Here is an 8915-nt window from a genome sequence, read left to right as displayed (position 1 = left end):
ACTGAAATGTATTTTATACTCCCAGCAACATACAAAACTAAGCTGAACTAAATAATGAGAAGAAGAACTTTAGACTGTAGAAACTCATCAGTTTTCTGTCGTTCTACTGGAAAGTCAGCAATCTGATTAGTTTCAAGTAAGTTCCGTACAGTTAAGAAAGTCATAATTCAGCTCTTTTCAAAAGTACAAGAGCAGCTGGAGAGATGGCTCAGCAGTTTATAGCCCTGGCTGCTCTTCCACAGGAGCTGGGTTCAATTCCTGACACCAATATGGTGACTAACAACCATCTGTAACTGAAGTTCTAGAAGGCTGCAAAGCTTTCTTCATCTAAGCAATACATACATGTGGTGTACAGACAGACACACATGCAAGCAAAACACCCATATACAGAAAGCAAATACAAGTAAATCTTTTAAAACCAGCCACAACAGATTCTGCTCCTACTGTGTGCTTGCTAGATTAGTATTTAGAAATCAAATATAGGACAATGATAGCATTCAAGTTACAAGAGTAGAATAGGTATTCGGCATTGTACATTATACAGGAGAGCATATCATTCGTATATAAACTGTGGTAAAATAAAGATACAGCCTAAAGGAACTATCAGTATAACAAAATGGTGAGTTGTGGATGATAAGCCAATAGCAGAGACATGATGGGTAATTGGTTGTCAACTTGACAAGGTTCAGGCACCTGTGAGGGATTATTTAGGTTAGGTTGATTGCGGTGAAAAGACCCACCTTTCCTGTGTGACACCAGTCTAAGGATCCTGAGCTGAATAAAATGGAGACAGGGAGATGATACTTTTTATTGCTCTATATCCTGGATGAGGACGCAACGTAATCAGCTCCCCATGAGCTCCTATAGTCATCACCTCTTCCCCACTCTGATGGACTGCATCCTCAAACTGTGAGCCAGAATAAACCTTTTGCTACATTGCTTTTGTTGGGTATTTTTGTCATAGCTGTAAGAAAAGTAACTAACACAGGAAGCAACAGAATGACTTAAAAGTACTTGATCTGAATATAAAAGAAAAAGAAGGGAAAGGGGGTAGACTATATTCTGACAAGAGAGGGGGAAATCATCAGAAATCACAAAAAAGAAAAACACCAACAGAGAATATATATGACAAAGAAGCCAGTCTGACCCGCTCCTCAGTTCGAGAAAGGAAGCTGGAGACTGCCAGCAGGCTGTTCTCTTCTCTCTGCATACAACTCAGGGTTTAGCCCTCTGGGGGAAAGTACTGACAAACAAGGCTCTCCAGATAGACAACAGGAGACATCCATCACCACACATACGAAAACTGAAACACACAACAGAAAAAGAAAATATGAAAATCGAAACAACCTAACTCCTCTAAGCCATCATGACTCAATTATGATATCCAAAACAAAAGAATTCAAAGTCTACTTGTAAAAATAAAGAGAAACATCCTAAAAGGATACGAACAAGAAGATGAACATTTAATTAACAAGGAGAACTAAAAACCTCAGGTAGACAAGAAAGAGCAAATAAAACCCTTACAATACATTACAACCAAAGAGCTAAAAATAAAATTATTCAACAAGTAGCAATAGTAACACCTATGAGAGGAAATATCAACTCATTGCAGACTGTTGATATTGTAGGTTACGCTAGTTGGACACACCTTGGGGGAGAGGGTGAGACGATGTGGCACCGACTCAGGCCCTAGGAGTCAGTGAGTAGCAGAGCTTGCTGCAGACTCGTTTATTGAGGAAGTTAGGCCAGGCTTTATAGCCCTCCCAAGGTTCCCACAGTGACACACTTCCTCCAACAAGGACATAATACTCCAACAAAGCCACATGTCCTAATAGTGCCATTCTCTATGAGTTTATGTGAGCCAATTAAATTCAAATTACCAAACCTCCTAAATTCATATAAAATACACAATATATAGTATGTATACACACACACACACACACACACACACACACACACACACACACACATATATATCAAAACAAAGTTATGTCACTTGTCAGTGTCTTCAGGACAAAAATAAAAATTCAGGACCAAAACTCAGTATAACCAATTTCATAAAACAAACATCAACAGAAAAAAGTGTAAGAGTTATATCCAGATACTAAGAGTGGTGGCCTACAAACAAACTTTGAAATAAGTTGAATAGCACAAGGAATTAAATGGACTTGTCCATCTGTGTTTGTTACTGTTTTATCTGTAACAGCCAGAAATTGGAAACAGTCTAGATGCCCATCAACAGTTGAATGAACAAACAAAATGTGGTAAGTTTACACAATGGAATATTCATAGCTGATTTTTAAAAAATGAAATCATAAAATTCACGGTTAATGGGTGGAGCTAGAAAAATCACACTGAGGTAAGTAAATCAGACTCAAAAAGACAAATAGGTACGTGCTTATGTGTGAATGTTAGCTTTTAAGCTTTCAAAGTACATGCTATAATTCATATAACAACAGAGGTTAAGTGTAAAGTAAGGAACTAGGGAGAAGGGAAGGATCTCCCAAGGATGGTAAAATAGAATATATAGTTATGGGGAGACAGGGGAGAGACCAGAATGGATAGATTAAATGGAGAAGGGAAATAAGAGGCAGGTAAGGAAGGGAATACAGGGAAGGACAACTAACCCTAAAGGACATTTGAGTGATCACATGGAAACATATTATTGTAGAATCTTCTTCAAATATACATAGAAAAGGATACGGATACAGGTAGATATGTGAAAGAAATATAAATTTACTCATCAAATAATGAGAGAGAGAATGTCTCCATTAGACATGCCACCAAGTGAAACCTCCAATGCCAAGAATGGCTTACATCTACTTAAGTTGTTGGTCAAAGGAGTCCCACAGAAGCCATCAAACAACTCAGGCTATGGCCAAGGCTGTTGGTTGCTCTCTACAAACTGATGATAATAAAGCCCTTTTTGCTGAAGATAGCACTTACATATCACATTGAACACAAAGTTGAGCTAATGCCCAACGAGAGCCTTCACCCCTACTCGCTAGTGTACATGGTACTGGAAGGTACTTTGCTGCATGCTACCAAAAGAGAAACTAAATATCAACATAGATACAAACCCTTTGATCTACAATGGTGACCTGCCTGCATAATACACTGGTAGAATAGTGGCAAAGAAGTTTTAGGAGTAAACAACCATTGTCAATTTATTGAGACAAAGCTCATGCCTGACACTTCACAGGTAACCAAGAACCTGAGACTAGATAGGTCATGGGCCTAGGGAAAAACCAAATACTATCATTCTACTAATGCATCCTAACAATAACATGATTCCTGACTCCTTAAACCCACTATAATTTTGCTATACTCATAGATCAGTGTCTCACTCAGCCATCATCAGATAAGCTTCCTCCCACAATTGATGGTAAGTAATACAGAGATCCACCACTGGACAAGGTGCAGAGAGTGTGAGACTTTGGAAGACTCATTCCTAAATGGGATAACTTCATCATCAAATCCTTCCCCTCCAGGCTCAGGGAGTTCACAGAGACTGTGATAGCATACACAACGTCTGCATAGGTGTGAACCAATGGGGACCCAGTGCTGGAGAGGAAGTGAACACAAGCCCACCTCCCTAACACAGAAGATGTCTCCAATTAATAACTCAGAAACAGAAATTTTGTTTTCTTCACTAGGTATACAAACCACTCTTAAGGCCAGCAGTAGATTTCCAGCACAAAGAGAACTCATTGGCACTTATGGAGGGCTTTTATAAATTATTTACATTATTATGAGTTTATTTTGATTGATTTATTTTTGTTTCATAATACTTTGGACATTTTTTCCTCTTTTTTTCTTATGTTTTCTGATTTTGTGTTTTTAATGCGATTTCTGTGTTTGCCTACAGGTATGCCTCTGCAACTGTATGTATTTCTCTGTGCCTTTTCTGTGGCTCTTGATTTTTCTGCTTGTCTTTTTTGTCCTATTCAGATTTGTTTGTTATTATTTTATCATTTTTTTCTTTTTTAAGATACCTGTTTTGTTTTATAATGAGAGAACAAAAAAGGGTTTGAATTTGGGTGGGTGGGAAGGTGAGGAGAATCTGGAAAGGGGAATCATAATCAGAATATAATGTGTGAAAATATTTATTTTCAACTACAAAAAGAGAAAGAAAATACCAAGCCATGGCCTCCCACTCCCAGAGCATTGCCATTCTGACAACACCTCTTACTCTGCTATCATATCTTTAGCTAAATAATGCTTGCATAGAATTAAAGACTCATTTATATTCTTTTGTACAAATAATATATATATTATCATGATACAAATTATATTCATATATACATATATATGTATATATATACATATATATGCACACACACAAGTTCATCTCATTCTACAGCATGTCAAAGCAAGTTTGGGCATCTGTGTTGCTTTATTTCTCCTAGTCAGTTTTATAATGAACCAGCTTGTGTCTCCTATTTTTGTTATTACTGAGTGTTGGAGCATACATTTCATTTGATGAGTATTTTTAAGCACTGTTGTTTGCAAACAGAAGCATGACTAACTCTCCAACTCTTTACATAGTTTTAAACATAAATTTCAGAGGTCCTTTTTGCAAATTGAACAAACCACCTGGGATTAAAAAGAAACATTGGGCCTTGGGCCAGAAGAAATTTTCACCCTCGAAGTAATGAAACTAAGCCAAAGGCTAATATTGCTCTGCTAGACCAGTGGGTCCTCAACCTTCCTAACTCTGTGACCCTTTAGTACAGTTTCTCATGTTGTGGTGACCCCCAACCTTAAAATTATTTTCAGTGCTATTTCATATGTTACTACTGTTATGAATAATAACATAAACATCTATTTTCCAGTGGACTTAGATAATTCCTGTGAAGGGCTTGTTTGACGCTCCCAAGTGGTCTAGACCCACGGGTTGAGAACCATTGTCTTAGACACTGTACTGGGACCTGACTGGTATTATCATTAGTAGGCATGACAGTGCCGCGAGGAGTCAGCAAGGAGTCAGCAAGACAAAACAGAGAGAATAAAGTCGTAGACCAATCCATGTCTCCTTAACCTATAATTGTAACTACCTTTATAGAAATTTCTTTTTTTTTTTTTTTTTTTTGGTTTTACGAGACAGGGTTTCTCTGTATTGTTTCAGGGGCTGTCGGTCCAGGCTGGCCTCAAACTCACAGAGATCCGCTTCCCTCTGCCTCCCGAGTGCTGGGATTAAAGGCGTGCGCCACCACCGCCCGGCCCTTTATAAAAATTTCTAGGCAATATTATTACCAAAAACCAAATGCAAAATGAAAACACAAGGCCCAAGGTGGGGTTAGGGAGACCTCATTCTATGAAATTTGCCCCTCCCAATGGTTAGCACTCTACAACTTATAGGGAGGAAAATTGTTTGTTTATGTTATCTGTGTGACCATAGAGTAGCTCTCAGTACTACCGTCAACAGGTAATAGTTCAGATTGTCTAGAGGATATTAAATCTATAGATTATAGGCTTGCCATATTTTAAAGTTATTAACTCACATCTTCAGAACTGAAATGAAGGAAAGCAAGACCATTTGCTAAATTTTGAAGGGCAGGGTAGACTGGCAACAGTGTAGGGCACCTGAGGATGAGATTTAAACAGTATAACTGAAATATACCTGAAAAGTCTCATAACTCTCTATATATATACATATATATGTATATATATAGTTCCATTGCTTCAAGCTATCCAAGTACAACTGAATACTTAGCACATGGGGTATTGTCATTAGAAGTATAGTATTCTTATATTTTTCTAGGCAATTACTATAACATGATCTAGACATCTTTGAAATGCTTTTGCACAACTTTAAATAAGGAAATATAACTGATGTTTCTTGATTACCTTTAAACCATGGGTGCTAATTGCAAGGTGTTAAGAAAAAAGTTACGAGAAAAATTAATGAAGGCTCTACCAAAGACTTTACTACTCCTGACCTCCCAAGAGATGCCATAAGAATTGTGATCCCATAAACCACTGTCCTGTGACTGGTCAAATTAAACTGTATTCAGAAGTACCCAGGAAACAGTTTGCTTAATTACAATACTATGAGAATTTTGCATTCTGTAAAGATCAATTCTTTTAACAGTAATTTTTTACATTTAAATAAATTTTAATGTAGATTTTGGAAGGTTAACTAAAGTACTGAAGGTCCCTATGATGTTTATATAATTTGATGGCATAATTTGGACATTGAAACTGCATTGATAATGATAATAATCAATCTAGATTGGATTCAGATAGAAGAACATAAAAATAAAAAAGAAAAGAAAAGATCTGAATATGGAAGACAGCATTGTCAAGCAGGAGATGTTCAAACTGAATAAGCCAAGAAAAGTTCTGTATCACAGTGTTCTAACTTCACACATGTGGCTGCGCAGAGAAATACCTCCTTTCTTCCTAGAATGTTTTTATTTTTAATGTCTTAAAAACTATTCAACCTTAAGGACTACTGTTTCCCATAACTACTTCTGTTTTTTGATAGTGCAAAGAATAAAATATCTTCTGCTATCCCCTTTTAATTATTATAGCCCTCATCTTGTCCCTAAAATGGGTTGAATATTACATCTTTATTAACATTTGTCTCAGGGGCTAATCCACACAGCACAATCAGAATCTATGACTTTTCACATGCATAAATAACCCATCATTCTGCAAAATTCAAAACATGTTGCTTCCTAAGCAACTTCACTCTCCAAATCATTGGAGATGGTGAAAATAATCACACTCAAACCAGGAACTAAAGAGGTAAATAAAACCCAACCTGGAGCTCTCTACTGCTCTGTGACAGTGTGAACTGAAAGTTCCAACATACAATAAAAATGGGGGAGGAGAACCTTACATCAGTCACTTGGAAAGATGAGCGGGTATTCTTGTCGTCACATGCCTTTGGAAGTCAACTCAGAATAAAGCTGCCTCCCGACATTATAAAGCAGAGCAGGGATTTCTGGGACACTTAATGCCGCATGCTTCTGCTCCTGGCTGCAGACTCTTCTCGAGAGAATATGTTTTCTGTGTGCCTGAATGCTGCAGTGTCCATGAGAATAAATAGATGTGTGACTGAATGCTGCAGTGTCCATGAGAATAAAGAGACATGGAGAGCACTTGACAGAGGCCGTATATGCCCTGTCCATTGCACGTCTGTAAAAAAGAGCAAAAGGGCTAGAATAGGAAGTTACACAAACATCAGAATTGGGTCCTAAGTGAATTAGGCAGTCCTGTTTTGAGTGATTCCACAGCTAATTTTGAGATTCATAATTCATACTCTTAAAATTGTGAAAATGACTTGAGACTTTTCTGTGTCTCCACCCCCCACACAACTTTCCAAACTTGGAAGGTAGAACACCTTTGTCAATCTACCAGAACAAAAGTTTTCTTTTTTTAGACTCAACTCCTATCTTCAAAGAGTGCTCACAGTAAGACTTGGAAAGCAAACTCCATAGGGAAAGGGTGGTGGTGGATGTCTGTAAACACAGTTCTCTACTCTCCTTTGAAATTATACTTGTAAAAGTTATTACATAGGAAATCCCCATTGAATGAGTAATACTCACACTGAATAACTACTCAACACGCCATTAAAAAATCCTAGAAATAACAATATTGTAAATTAGTCAATGTCTTCTTCCACACTTCTGAGAAAATCTGCTAAACACATTCACTGATAATCCACTGGTAAATAATGAATAACTGTCTTTCTGTTTAACATAGTAAGAGTCAGTAGGAATAAACATAATTTCAAATGTCAATATTCTCCTACACAAACATGAAATCAAAATGCTACACTTTAATCTCTCCTATTTTCAGAATTTTTAACATATCTCCAGAAATTTAGTGTATTTTAAACACATTTTATTTTTGTTTTATGTGTATGTGTACGTGAGTGAGTACATGCATGCATGTGTGCATGCGTGTGTGTGTGTTGGGTGTGTGCACATATGTGCAGGTGCACATGTATACAGGTACCAATGGAGGCTACAAGTGGATGTCAGATCCCATGGAATTGAGTTACAAGCAGTTATGGTTCCTCAATGTGGGTGGTGGGAATGGAACGTGGGTCATCTGCAACACCAGAAAATGTAAATTCAGGAACTATTAAATTTATTGTGTCATCAATACGTGCTATAGAAGGTGTTACAGGCCAGTGAGATGACTCAGTGAATGAAGGCACCAGCTACCAAGACTGATAATCTGAGTTCAGTCCTAGAGATGAAGGACAGAATCCACTCCCACATGTTGTCCTCTGACCTCTCACCCTGATTTATGGCGCACACATGCAAACAGATACACAGCAAATTAATGAATTAATCAATCAAAAATTGTTTTTTGTAAAAAGCTCTGAGTAACCTAAAATAACTTGCATAATTAAAATAGCAATACATATATATGGGGTGGGCAGTTTCTTAATGTGATGACTAAGAGCCTAGGAGCTTGAAGGTGGATACCAGAGCTGTAATTCTGATATAATATTCATCAGCAATGTTGCACAATCAGGGACTTAAGTTCTTGGGGGTTGTCTCTGTTTCCTTATCTGTACTACAGGAGATGACAAGAATACTCACCCCTGGGAAGGGAAAAAAACTCGACCAAAATACATTTGTGAAAAAAATGTTTTAATTAATTAAGAAAAGAATGTGTGTGGTGACAAATAAAAATCCATAAAGGACTTAAAGGTGTATCTGGCATCAGAAAAGCAATAAATGGATACTATCATAGTTGGGCCTTCTCACAGTGCTTCTAAAATCACTTCTCAGAGATGGTTAATCCAATTCTACATAAGTCTAACTGTGATAATTCTAAGCCAGGTAAGTATATAGCAAAAAGTTCCGACCTACTCCAGCCAGCTCCTCATAACCATGGACACAGGAATATAATTCCATGCATAAATGCACTTTGTGCCCACTTTCTTTTTG

Source organism: Mesocricetus auratus, unplaced genomic scaffold, assembly GCF_017639785.1.
Source record: "Mesocricetus auratus isolate SY011 unplaced genomic scaffold, BCM_Maur_2.0 Super-Scaffold_100026, whole genome shotgun sequence".
NCBI classification, from domain to species: domain Eukaryota; kingdom Metazoa; phylum Chordata; class Mammalia; order Rodentia; family Cricetidae; genus Mesocricetus; species Mesocricetus auratus.
Note: the sequence above shows the minus strand (reverse complement) of the source record.